The sequence below is a fragment of the Cebus imitator genome, unplaced genomic scaffold (genome assembly GCF_001604975.1).
Source record: "Cebus imitator isolate Cc_AM_T3 unplaced genomic scaffold, Cebus_imitator-1.0 Scaffold202, whole genome shotgun sequence".
In the NCBI taxonomy this organism is placed as follows: Eukaryota; Metazoa; Chordata; class Mammalia; order Primates; family Cebidae; genus Cebus; species Cebus imitator.
In genome coordinates this window covers 309,165-322,183 of record NW_016107517.1, presented here as the reverse complement: position 1 = coordinate 322,183, position 13,019 = coordinate 309,165, and the positions used below count along the sequence as shown (strand labels likewise).

At 34.8% G+C, this 13,019-nt stretch overlaps 1 long non-coding RNA gene across 2 annotated transcripts in view; it reads left to right on the top strand.

Moving 5' to 3' along the window:
- LOC119474012 overlaps window positions 1-4,151 on the top strand; it is a 196,611-nt gene extending 192,460 nt beyond the window's left edge. For both annotated transcript variants that reach the window (XR_005203299.1, XR_005203298.1), the window contains exon 4: window positions 3,904-4,151. This is a non-coding gene — a long non-coding RNA (uncharacterized LOC119474012). The remainder of the gene's footprint in view (window positions 1-3,903) is intronic.
- Window positions 4,152-13,019: the final 8,868 nt, after the last annotated feature.

The window sequence follows — 13,019 nt, the reverse complement described above, 5'->3', positions numbered from 1 at the left end:
CATGGGAGCTACAGTTCAAGGTGAGATTTGGGTGGGGACACAGCCAAACCATATTAGTAAGGAATGTACATCCCATTTGAAGAGATATTCTTATTTCAAAGGTTCCTGAAGCTCTGTTTTCTAATAATTATATTTTAAAATCTGTTGTGAGTCCTCATCTTACTCTCATAGAAGTTACCAAATTATTGTTATAGCATATATTTGGCACAAAGCAATGTTTTCAGGTATAGTCATCTTTGCATGCAATAAAAAAATTTATGTAGAATTAATTTAAAATTGGTTTTTGATAAAAGTCACAGAACTCTTTAAAATATATCATTAAATATGGGGTATTACAAAGAGATGCTCAGGAGCCCTATATTCCTCTTTTTACAATAATTTAAGAGAAAAGTCTTTGTCTTCTGAACTTGCTTTAAAAAAGAGACCAAATGAAATACAGCCAGGAGGATATCTGAGTATAAAATATCTATCAAGAAGTACACTTTTCTTTCCAAAAATGAATGTCTGTTATTTTGTAAGTTAATGAAATAAAAATTCCGTTATTGCCTTTCCTATGTCTTTGTGAGAACTGCAAAATATCACTAAACAAGATTTTTCCTCTATTTGCGTGAATTAGTTGAGAAGTAAGATTTTTAATTGTCTGCTAAATGCCACCAAAAAATGTATATTTTATACTATCTATTCAAGATCTTTTTATCTTTTTATTCAATACCAGTGATAATTATTTTTTAGAACTTAATCAGTGGAAATTCCAATGTATTAAGACCTAAAAAACAAGAAAAGATGTTGTGCTTAGTAATTGTTATTATATTTATTTTTAAACTTAGAGCTAAGTATTGAGTACAGATTATTTCTAATATCATATGTATCCCTAAATATACATTATTATTACCAATATTGACTACTTTATTGATATATTTGCACCTCTTTCTAAGCAAAGTTCTATGACTTCTCACAATATATTTTCTTGCCTATAGGCAGCTCCAAACAATGTATTTTATCATTCTAATTCACTACAATTATTAGAAGACCCAATAATAAACCTGTTTTATTGATGTATGTTGAAGACATTTATGGAGTTAGGAACATTTTCTAAAAAGCACAGAAGGAGACAGTGAGCTACATTTTATAAAGAGTAATTCTCCTAGTCTAGATAAAATAATGGAAATAGCAATTAGTTTATTTAGTAAACTTATTCTACTTTTAGGGCTTAGTATTAATAATACTAAGTGAATTTAATAATAATGTTTTGGTCATTTAAAAAATTTTGACTTGATTTTAACTTGTGATTCTTGAAAGGATAGCTTTCTTTATGACAAAATTTAGTCCATATCTAGCTTAATACAAAATATAAAAAATGAAACAAATACTTATGATCTGAAAATCAAGAAAGAATAGTTGTGGGCAGGACTCATTTAGGTCCTCTTTTTTGGGCAAACTTTAGTATCTCCTGCTGTACTTTCTAGAAAATGTTCCTAACTCCATGTTTCCAACATATGTTAATAAAACAGATCTATAATCTGGTCTTCTAATAATTTTAGTGAATGAAAGAGAAAAATATTGAGCGAGTTACCTTTAGAGCTTTTATTAATACCTAAAATATACATTTGTCTGCAATGTCTGCCTAAAAAGTTAGTTACCAAGAGCTAGTGAACCTTAAAATCAGTTTGTTTTAATTACATACAGAAGTAATATTAGTTGATAGTGTCAGTATATCTGTGAGAGACATCAGATACATTGAAACATAAAATATAAAATAAAGAACAAACACAAAGTTTGTGTTTAATTAAAGCAACATAGATAATCTAATAGTAAATTTTACAAGACAGAATAATCTAAACATACTCAGTCCCTTTGGAAGATTTTTATATTATTTCCAACAGGATCTGTTCACACACAAAAATTCAATTCAGTTTATTAACAGGTAGCATATCATCTCTAAATGAAGCTCATTGCAATCTAAAATGGACCCTGAATGAAGCTAATGAGCAAGCTACTGCCTGATATCGACAATTAATCAGGCATAAAAGCATTTAGGATCAGGACCCACTGACAAGCATGTATACTCATACAGATTTCAGTGAAACATGGTATGTGAACATATTTGTCTAATTGTACACTGGGTTTTCGAACAAATTCCCACCAAAACACTTAATTATCTGCAGAGGTGACGCATCCATTTCAGAATATGTAGGAAGCTTTTTGGTTTCCTGTAACCATATATAATGGATTAAATGAAGTTTAATAAGCTTTGGTGCCAGTTTTTCCATTTTAATTGCTATAGCAACCTGAAGCCAAAGTTGGATCACTAGATAGAGTAACTGAGCAATTAAAAGCAACATCTTTGTCCTTTGATAGAATTATCCTTGGCCCTTAAGGAAAAAAGAAAAAAAGAAAAGTATTCAAAATAAATGAAAATTTGGAACATGACAAAAGTATCTCTTTACATGTAAATTGGGGAATTATACATTAGTTAGCATTTATATTTCTCCTTTTAAAGTTTATAGTTGAAAATATTCAAAATGAAGACTATCAACTTTAAACATAAGAAATGAGTTATCACAAATATGAATGAGTATATCTAATGAATAATAAATCACTCACAGCTGATTTCACCCTGACATATGGAAAAGAGGAAACAAAAACACATACCTGTTGTATGGTTCTTTGCTTTTAAAAATAAAATATCATTCATTTTTGAAGTTATTATGTAATATTTAAGGGACCTATGTGTTTAATTTCTCTAATAGGTCAAATTGTAGAATAATCTCTCCTCTGCTCCCTTTCCAATATGTGATTTTTTTCCATCTCCTTATAGTTTATTTAAAATTTTTAATTCCTGAAACAACAAAAGGAAAACACAAAATTTGTTTTTTAAGTCTGGTAAATATAGCCTTTGCATGCTGTTGAAGATAAAATAGTTCCAGGTGTTTTTGACTGAGATCTTTAGTTATAGATCGGTTCTTTGCTTTCAAATACAATATCATACTAATAGTTTATGGTGATTTGATCTTTCTTAGTTTAGAAGCTTGCTTTTCTCTTTCAAAGGGAAATCAACAAAAAGTATTGCTTCCTTGCAAATTGACAGGAAGGTTTCCAGCATAATAAGAGTGCAGAAAAAANAAAAAAAACTTAATTCAAGGATAAAACTGTGAATAAGTGGAAGAGAAGACTATGCCAGGAAAAGAGATGGAGGCAGAGCCCCAATGGAGTAAATAATTTTGGAAGAAGCTAAATATTGGTATAGATTTTTTCCAGAATATAGAGAAACATAAGCTACAATGGACAATTTCCTTAATGATATGCCATGTAGAAATGCAAATTTACATACAAGTAAATTAACAGATAGTTATTTACTGTATGAAAGTTCTCATAATATTATTTCTTTATAGATTTAGCTCCTATATTTCACTTAAAATGAGAACACAATTGTTAAATATGGTTTACACATTAAGTCTCTGAGACAGAAATACATGTCTTCTAAGAGAATGACCTAATTCAAATTCCAAATTAAACCAATAATTTTAAGTAAATGCATATTCTGGTCATCTCTCTTCATGTAATCTCTCCAAACCTGTCAATAAAATAGCAACACAAATATAAACAAAAAGAAAACGGCAATAAAAACTGATATTCATAGCCATCCTATTATCAAAATTTGGAAGCTACAAAACTTACAGAGTTGAGAGAAGAATCACATGTGCATTTTGCTTAAGATAATACAAATACTATAGTTTGATGAGGATGCAGAGATAATTTATTTATTGCTTACAGCTTGGATGATGGCTCATAATCCATAATAGACATTGAGAAAACAAACCAGATACAATAAAAGAGCTGAGGGTTGCTACGCCCTTTCCAATTTCCTCCTCCCATAATCAACTTCTCCTTAAATTCATTCAGAAATGACAACTTCATCTCTCAGAAAACCACAGATCAGATGCAGAAAAGTAATCCTTGGATAAATTATATCATGGGAGATACATAGCTCAGCTACAAAGTCCAGTGAGGCAACAGACCGAAACAGAAAGAGTCATGGGAAAACTTGATGCTGAAATTAGAATTCCTAGCATTGACTGTTACTTCTGTGGGGGCTGGAGCTGATGCCTCTTGGATTGACAGAGCTTATTTATTTAAAATGTACTTTCAGCTCTGGGGTACACTGCACATCCTGCAGGGTTGCTGCATATGTACTCACATGCCATGGTGGTTTGCAGTCTCCTTCCACCAGTCACCTACATCAGGCATTTCTCCCAGTGTTTTCCCTCCCCAGCCTCCCTGCTCTCTGCTGCCCCTCCCCAGCCCCCAGCCCCCAACCGACTCCAGTGTGTGATGTTCCCCTCCCTATGCCCAAGTGTTCTCATTGTTCAACACCCTCCTATGAGTGAGAATATTCAGTGTTTGATTTTCTGTTCTTGTGTCAGTTTGCTAAGAATGATGGTTTCCAGATTCAAAGGACACAAACTCGTCATTTATTATGGCTGCATAGTATTCCGTGGTGTATATGTGCCACATTTTCTTTGTCCAGTCTATCATTGATGGGCATTTGGGTTGGTTCTAGGTCTTTGCTATTGTAAACAGTGCTGCAATGAACATACATGTGCATGTGTCTCTATAGTAGAATGATTTATAATCCTTTGGGTATATACCCAGTAATGAGATTGCTGGGTCAAATGGAATTTCTATTTTTAGATCCTTGAGGAATTGCCACACTGTCTTCCACAATGGTTAAACTAATTTACACTCCCACCAACAGTGTAAAAGTGTTCCTTTTTCTCTACAACCTCTCCAGCATCTGTTGTCTCCAGATTTTTAATGAACACCATTGTAACTGGTGTGAGATGGTATCTCAATGTGATTTTGATTTGCATTTCTCTGGTGACCAGTGATGATGGGCATTTTTTCATAAGTTTGTTGGCCATACAATTGTCTTCTTTTGAAAAGTGTCTGTTTGTATACTTCACCCACTTTTTGATGGGGTTGTGGGTTTTTTTCTTGCAAATCTGCTTTAGTTCTTTGTAGATTCTGGATAGTAGCCCTTTGTCAAATGGGTAGATAGCAAAAGTTTTTTCCCATTCTGTTGGTTGCTGGTTCACTCTATTGATTGTTTCTTCTGTTGTGCAGAAACTCTTAAGTTTAATTATCCCATTTGTCTATTTTGGCTTTTGGATGCATTTTTAGGATGCATAAAAGGAAATTACCTGTCTATGAAGGGCAATTTGGTGTGCTTCTCAAAAATACAAACAAAAAAAGGAGGAAAAACAAAAACATTCCGAAATCTAGCAATTATTATTTTTAGGAATTTATCCTACAAATATGTTCACTCCTGTGAAAGAGACTTACATACAAAGCCTATTTGAAAGAATTGTTTGTACTATTAAAAGACTGAACACAACTAGATCTGGAAGGAAACAATAAATTATGCAAATCCATTTAGTGTAACATCCTGTAGCTATTAAAACTGGGGAACAATTAAGGGAGATTGAAAGATATTGAGGGATATAGTCATATTAAAACAAGGAATGATTTCTAAGATAGATAATTTTGTAAAACAAATCAAGTTGCCAAAAGTGTATAATAAAGTATATTTCTGTAGATACTTACACATGTATAGAAATACAAAAGCTAAATTAAATCCACCTGAAAATCAATGAAATCATAGAATTTTGTGAGACTTCTGAATGAGTTATGTGAAAGACAAGAATCATTGCTCTCTCAGAATGAAGAAGAAATTGGCAATGAGATGAAAATTATAAAAGAATATTGGCATGGAAGAGTGAGAAGAGACAACCCAAGAGGATTTCTTGTTCTTAAGATCCCAGAAAAAAAATATAAAATCAATAACATAATGAAAGAATAATTTCTTAAGCCAAAGAATTAGGCAACATTGCGAACCTATGGAATCCATACTTTCAAATTTAGGAACAAAAAATAGAGTATTTTAGTTTTCTAGGTAGGTAAGAAATACTTACATAGGAGAAAATATGATTTTAAACTTCACTTCTGAAACATTATTTTTAAACCAATATCAAAATATTAATATAAAATAATTGCCATGTAAATATAAAATAATTGCCATGATTTTGAAACTATGTTTTGCCTAAATTATTAATCACATTGGACATTAATTTTGGACATACATGAGTAACAATAGGATAATCCCAGAAAAAGTATATACACACACGCATATGATAAAACGTATCATAGAATGTTTAAAAACAAAAACACTGATCAGTTCAACTAAAAAGAGCAAAGCTGGCAATATTATTTCATGCAAAGTAAATGCATTTTCATGACAAAAATATTGAACTCTTTATATATATATACAAATATTTTATGACGATTATAACTATTAATATTTGTGTGCTAAATTAGCATAACACTATTAGAAAAATAAGGGTAAACATAAGGTAAGAAATATGTAATTGCTTTGAGAAATTCTACCTCCATCTTTGTCTTTCTTCGATAAGGCAATAAATCAAAGCTAAATACTTGAAAAATATAATCCATAAGACTAGATTTCTACATATACATAAACAGCTCAACCACGGAAAATATCCTTTTCGCTAAGTTTACATGAAAATTGAGCCTTCCCAAAATATAATTACCTTCACTCCCATATAATGTAAAACATACTCTATGAAACAAATATAAGCTAGAAAATAATAATTAATATTTTTAGCCATAACAAAAATAAGCATTTTAACATTTAGAAATTAAATATTTATGGAGCCAATGATGGAATTTAAGAATGTTAAAGAAATATAATGTGAGAATGTAAGAAATGTTATGCTAAAGATAAAGAGAGTAGATCCAAAATGCAGTCACTCATGCTGAAGTTTCATTCCACCGAAATGAAACCTAAAATTTTGAGCTTTCATAAAATCAGGCACAAAATAACAGCAAAATTATGTTACTCCAACAATATTTTACTTTCATCCCTATTTAAAAATTAACCTCAAAATGACCAATTTGATATTCTTTTCTTGTTTCTTCTTTTCTACACATTTTTTGCACATGTAAAGCTTATTCCTCTGTTTAGTTCACTAAAGCTCCTTTTTATTTTGTAGACAGGATAATACCCAGTTTATGAATTGCTAATAAAAAGCCAATTAGAACTTTGAAACTTAATTTGTGGAAATGTTACTTACAGTGACAATCATACATTATTAAAGAAATAACAAAAAAAAAATTACAACATGTGAAATCTATGGGAAACTTCCCAAATGAGACAGTATCCTTTGTTTTAGATATTTATTTTAAGGAAATAATAAAAATAATTCAGAGCTAAATCTGAATATTATAAAGAACTGGACTTTTGTATACTATGGTGTTGTTTGCTTTACTTTTCTGTTTATATTTTTAATAGATTTTATGTATTTTAATTAATAAACCTTATTTTTTTAGAGCAGTTTTAGGCTCACAGAAAAAGTACATGGGAATTAAAGAGAATTCCCATATATTCCCATTTCTACACATGCACATCTTTCCCCAGTACTGACATCCCATGTTACAGTGGTACATTTTTTATAATCGATTAAGTTACATTGGCACAACATTATAATCCAAAGTTCTTAACTTACATGAACATTCACTCATAGTGTTCTACAAATGTATAATAACAAGTGTTGTCCATTCTAGTATCATTCAGAAGAGTTTCACTGCCCCCAGATTCCTCTCTGCTCTGCCTGTTTACCCTTCCATTCCACCTAACCCCAGGCAACTACTGATCTTTCACTGCCTCCATTCTTTTGCTTTTCCAGAATGTCATACAGTTAGAATCATACAGTACATAGTCTTTTTAGATGGGCTTCTTTCACCCAATATGTGTTTGAAATGTTCTCAACACAAAGAAATGACAAATGTTTGAAATCATGAATATCCTAAATATCCTGATGTGGTCATTATATATTGTATGCATGTTTCAAAATATCATATGTACCCCATAAATATATATAATTATTATGTATCAATAAAAATAAATTTAATTTTCTTTAAAGATCAAGTTAACTAGATTCATGCGTGTCTATTTCTCAGTTCTCTATTCTGTTCCATTGATGTATTTGTCTATTTTGTTGTCACTACCACATGGTTTAAATCTTGTAACTTTAGAGTAAGTCTTCAAAATGGTTAGTGTCAGTCCTCTGACCGTTCTTCAATACTGAATTATCTATCCTGCATGCTTCGCCTTTTCATATGAACTATAGATTCACTTTGTTGATATGCACAATATAACTAGATATAACTTAATGAGAATTTGATTGGGATTGCGTTAAATTTGTGGATCAAGTTGGGAAGAACCAACATCTTGGCAACTATGCATCTGCCTATTAATAAACACAAAATACTTCTTCATTTGTGTATTTCTTTTTTGATATTGTCACAGGATTCTTTTTTGATATTGTTACAGGATCCTTGAGGTGTCACTTTTCTGGCCAAAAACCTCTGTGAACAGTGGCTCTTTGCCCAGGTTTTGCTTGGGCCTGCTAGGTTTGTTCCACCTAGCAGGCTGTGCTCAGCTCACACGTCAGGCCTAGATCCCATGTCTGCCAAGGCTGAGTCAGGTGTGGAGCAGTGAGTGAGCATGAGGCCTGGCCACTGCAGCTGGGTGGGAAGCTCCAGGTGCTGGCACAGGAACCAGCTCTCTGAGAGGCTGTGGCTGAACTGGGCACATTGCAAGCAGCTTCCACAGCTGGCAATGGAGAGTGCAGTGGCGCCAAGAAGCTTGGAGATACCAGGAACCAAAGGGCCCCAAAGAGAGAGTGACAGCCCTGACCAGAGGAGCTCCCATGTCTAGGCTCCCTGAAGGTCCACAGCTCTTCTCTCGTTCTCTTTGCCTGCAACGTGGTGAGCATGAGATGTGTTTCAGCCCTGTTTGTTTTACAGCTCTTTTAGCCCTGCCATCCAATGGATCCCAAGTTCTTGTCCTGCAACCTGGAAGATTGAGATATGCAAAGTGGAGGGTGAGCAAGATGAAGAAGAGCTTTATTGAGCATTAGGAAAGCTCAGAGGAGACCCACAGTGGGTTCTCCTTGGTGCAGCCAGGATGTTCTGGGTGCTCAGCTCCTAGCTGAGAGGAGACCCTGGAGTGGAAATCTCTCTGCAGGCAGGTCATTTCATTGTTTTTGCAGCCTCAGCAGAGAGGAGGCCATGGTGTGGGTAGCACGTCTCTGCTGCTTGTTGTCCTGAGGTCTACTCAGCTCTGTCTGAGCCCAGGGCTTTTATGGGCCTCAGAGAGGAGAAAGTGCATGCTGATTGGTCCATGTGTGGCCATGGTCAGGCCCAGAAATGAGACAATAAGTTCCTACTCTAGTTCACAGGACTGATAGCCTGGCTTCCAGCCTTCAGACCCTCCCTGGCCTGAAGGTAGCCACCTGAAGGTGGGGCCTCACTGGGACCCACCCCCTTATGCCCAGAAACCTGTCTACCTCCTGCTGTTGTTTGTGGTGCCCAGGCTGTAGGTGCCGAGGTGCAGTTGCAGGCCAGCACTGAGCTACCTTTAGTGCCCCTTCAGCATTTCTCCCATGCTGATCAGCACCCAAAGTCCAGAAGGGGCCAAGGTGGCAGTGGGCTGGCATGTTAGCACTGCCCCAAATGTGTGCACACTGAGCTGGGCTGTGACAGTAGCTGGGCTTGCCCCTGACTTTGCTGCAAGATCAGAGTGGGTGCTGACAGCAGAGAGAAGCCAGCAAGCAGGAGCAGGCTTTTCCAAGCCTGCAAAGGCAGAGGAGGCCTTCCCAGGCCCCCAAGAGAGCAGAAATACAGAGGTTCCTGGGTCTGCAGCTGCAGTTTGGGTGGCTGCAGCTGTGCAGAGGAGAGCAGGGTTCCTGCCTGCTCTGTGGAGCTGGAGGCCCTGGTCCACAGATGTAACTTGGGCACCTGAAGTTGTGCCTGTGAGATTTGGGCTCTCACCTGCTCCTGGGCCTGAGAGCACAGGGATGCCTGGGTCCACAGTCATGGCTCGGGAGGCTGCAGTGGAACACAGAGAGCTCTGACCCCAACTCAGAAGGGGGAGGGCTCCCACTTGTTTGCAGCTTCTGTTGCCTCCATGGAGTTTGCAGCCCCAGGCACGCGTCCCTGCTGGAGTCCAAGTGATGGCAGCAGCTTCCCCAGACAGCCTACCACTGCCATCAATATCTTTTATCAATTTTTTAGTTTTCCTCATATGGATAATGTATGTATTTTGTCAGGTTTGTACCTAAGTATTTCATTTTGGGAAATATTAATGTAAATAATATTTGTATTCTAAAATTCAAAATTTCTTCTCTTTATTGCTGATATACAAGAAAGCAATTGATCTTTCTGTATTAACTTTATGTCCTGCAACCTTGCTGTAATCAATTACTAATTTCAGAGATTTTTTTGACTGATTCATCTGAATTTTCTACATAAAAATATTGTGTCATCTGTAAACAAAGATAGTTTTATTTTTTCTTTCCAAAAAATATACAATTTATTTCTTGTGTTGTCTTATTGCATTAGATGCGACTAGAAAGTGGTAAGAGGTGGTATCCTTTAACTTGTTCTTGATCTGTATTCCTGCTGATTTTTTGCCTACTGGATATGTCATTTTCTGATAGAGGAGAGTAAAAGTCTCCGAATATAATAGTAGATTCCTCTATTTTTCTTTGCAGTTCTATCCACTTTTGGCTCATATATTTTGATGCTGTTGTTAGGTGCACAGACATAAAGAATTCTTGTTTTTTTGGAGTATTGACCCCTTTATTATTATGCCATGTCCCTCTTTATCTCTGATAACTTCTCTCTTTCTGATATCTGCTCTGTCTGAAATTATTTTAGCTACTTCAGCTTTCTTTTGATTAGTGTTAACATTGAATCTCTTTATCCATCCCTTTACTTTTAATTTATATGTATTTTATATTTACAGTGGATTTCTTGTAGACAACATACAGTTAAGTCTTGTTTTCTCATCCACTTTGATGATTTCTGTCTTTTAATTGGTATAATTAAACTACAGCTGTTTCAAGTAATTATTGATATAGTTGGATTAACATCTACCGTATTTGTTACTGTTTCTACTTCTTTCCCTTGTTCTTTTCTCCTATTTTTGTCTTTCATGCCTTTTTTGACTTTGTGGCTTCAATTGAGTGTTTCGTATAATTTCATTTTCTTTCTATTTTCAGCATGTCCATTGTAACACTTCTCTTTATCTTTTTTTAGTGGTTACCCCAGAATTTGCAGTATCATTTACAATGAATCCCAGTTCACTTTCAAAGAACACTATACTGCTTCATGGGCAGTACAGGTACCTTAGAATAACAAAATATTCCTAATTCTTTCCTCCCATCTCTTGTCTCATTATTGTCACTCATTAAACTTATACATATGCATGCCTACATACATATATACATAACCAAATACACTGATGCTATTATCTTTTTTTGATCTGTTATCTGTTTGATCAATTAAAAATAAGAAAAATAGCAACCTTACTTTTACCTTTACTAATTCCATCTCCAATTTTTTTTCTTCCTTTATATAGATCTAAATTTCTGAACTGCATAATTAATTTTTACTCTGATGCACTTTTTAAAATATTTTTTACAAGGAAAGTTTACTGGCAACAAATACTCTCAATTTTTATTTGTCTGAAATTCTTTTTTTTTTTTTTTTTTTTTTTTTTTCTGAACAGTTTAAATATTTTGTACTCTCCTCTTGCTTGCATGATTTCTGAGAAGTTTAATGTAATTCTTATCTTTACCTCTACAGGTAAGCTGATTTTTTCTTCTGATTTCTTCTAAGATTTTTTTTTTGTCTTTTATTTTCTGTAGCTTGTATGGAATATGGCTAGGTATAGTTTGAAGCCTTTACTTTTTTTGGTGCTTTCTGATGTTCCTGAATTTGAGTTTTCTTTCAGGTAATACTTTGGAGTTAATTCTCAGTAATTATTGATTTAAATATTGCTCTTGTCCCTTTCCTTATTATTGCTTCTTTTCATATTCCCATTATGTACATGTTATATCTTTTGTAGTGGTCCCACAGTTTTTGAATATTCTATTCTACTTATTTCCAACCCATTTTTCTCTTAGGTTTTCAGTTTTAGATGTTTAAATGGTCATATCCTTAATCTAAGCATGTCTAGTCTAGTAAAGAGCACATTAAAGACTCTCTTGATTTCTGTTACAGTATTTTTAATCTCTAACATTTATTTTTTACTCTTTCTTAAAATTTCAAACTCTGGTTACATTACCTGTCTATTCTTCCATGTTGTCTTTTTCCATTAGAATTTCAAACTCTGGTTACATTACCTGTCTATTCTTTCATGTTGTCTTTTTCCATTAGCACCCTTAGCATACTAATTATAGGTGATTCAAAATTCTGGTTTGATAATGTCCACACCCCTGCCATATCTGACTCTGGTTCTGATGTTTCCTGTGTTTCTTCCAACTAAACTTTTTGCCTTTTAGTATGCCTTATAATTTTATTGAAATCTAAACATGGTATACTAGGTAAAAGGAACTCTGGTAAACAGGCTTTCGGTGCTATAGAAGTATGGTTTGGGAGAGAGGGCAAGCATTTTATAAGCTTGCTAAAAGGCCTCAGTGTTTTGGTGAGCCAGTGTCCTGCCCTGGACTGTGAACTTCGCAAGTACTCCTCAGTTTCCCTGTCCCCTGACCCCCTCAGGTGGAGGTTCACTGGAGGTTGGCAATTTCCCTTCCTCCACATGGAAGTTTAGCGTCAGCTCATGTTGGGTGTTTCACTTCCCTCTGGTAGATCAGGCTTTGATAAACCCCAGAAGGTTAGGCTCCAGTAAAATAGTTTCTCCCGAGTGCAAGCCTTGTTAAAACCGAATGAAATGGGCCAGGTGTAGTGACTCACGCCTGTAATTTCAGCACTTTGGGAAGCCAAGTGGGGTGGATCGCTTATGCTCAGGAGTTGAAGACCAGCCTGGGCAACATGGCAAGACCCCTTCTCCATAAAAAGAAAAACAAATTAGCCAGGCATGCTGGTACATATCTGTGGTCCCACCTACTTAGGATGCTGAGGTGGGAAGATCA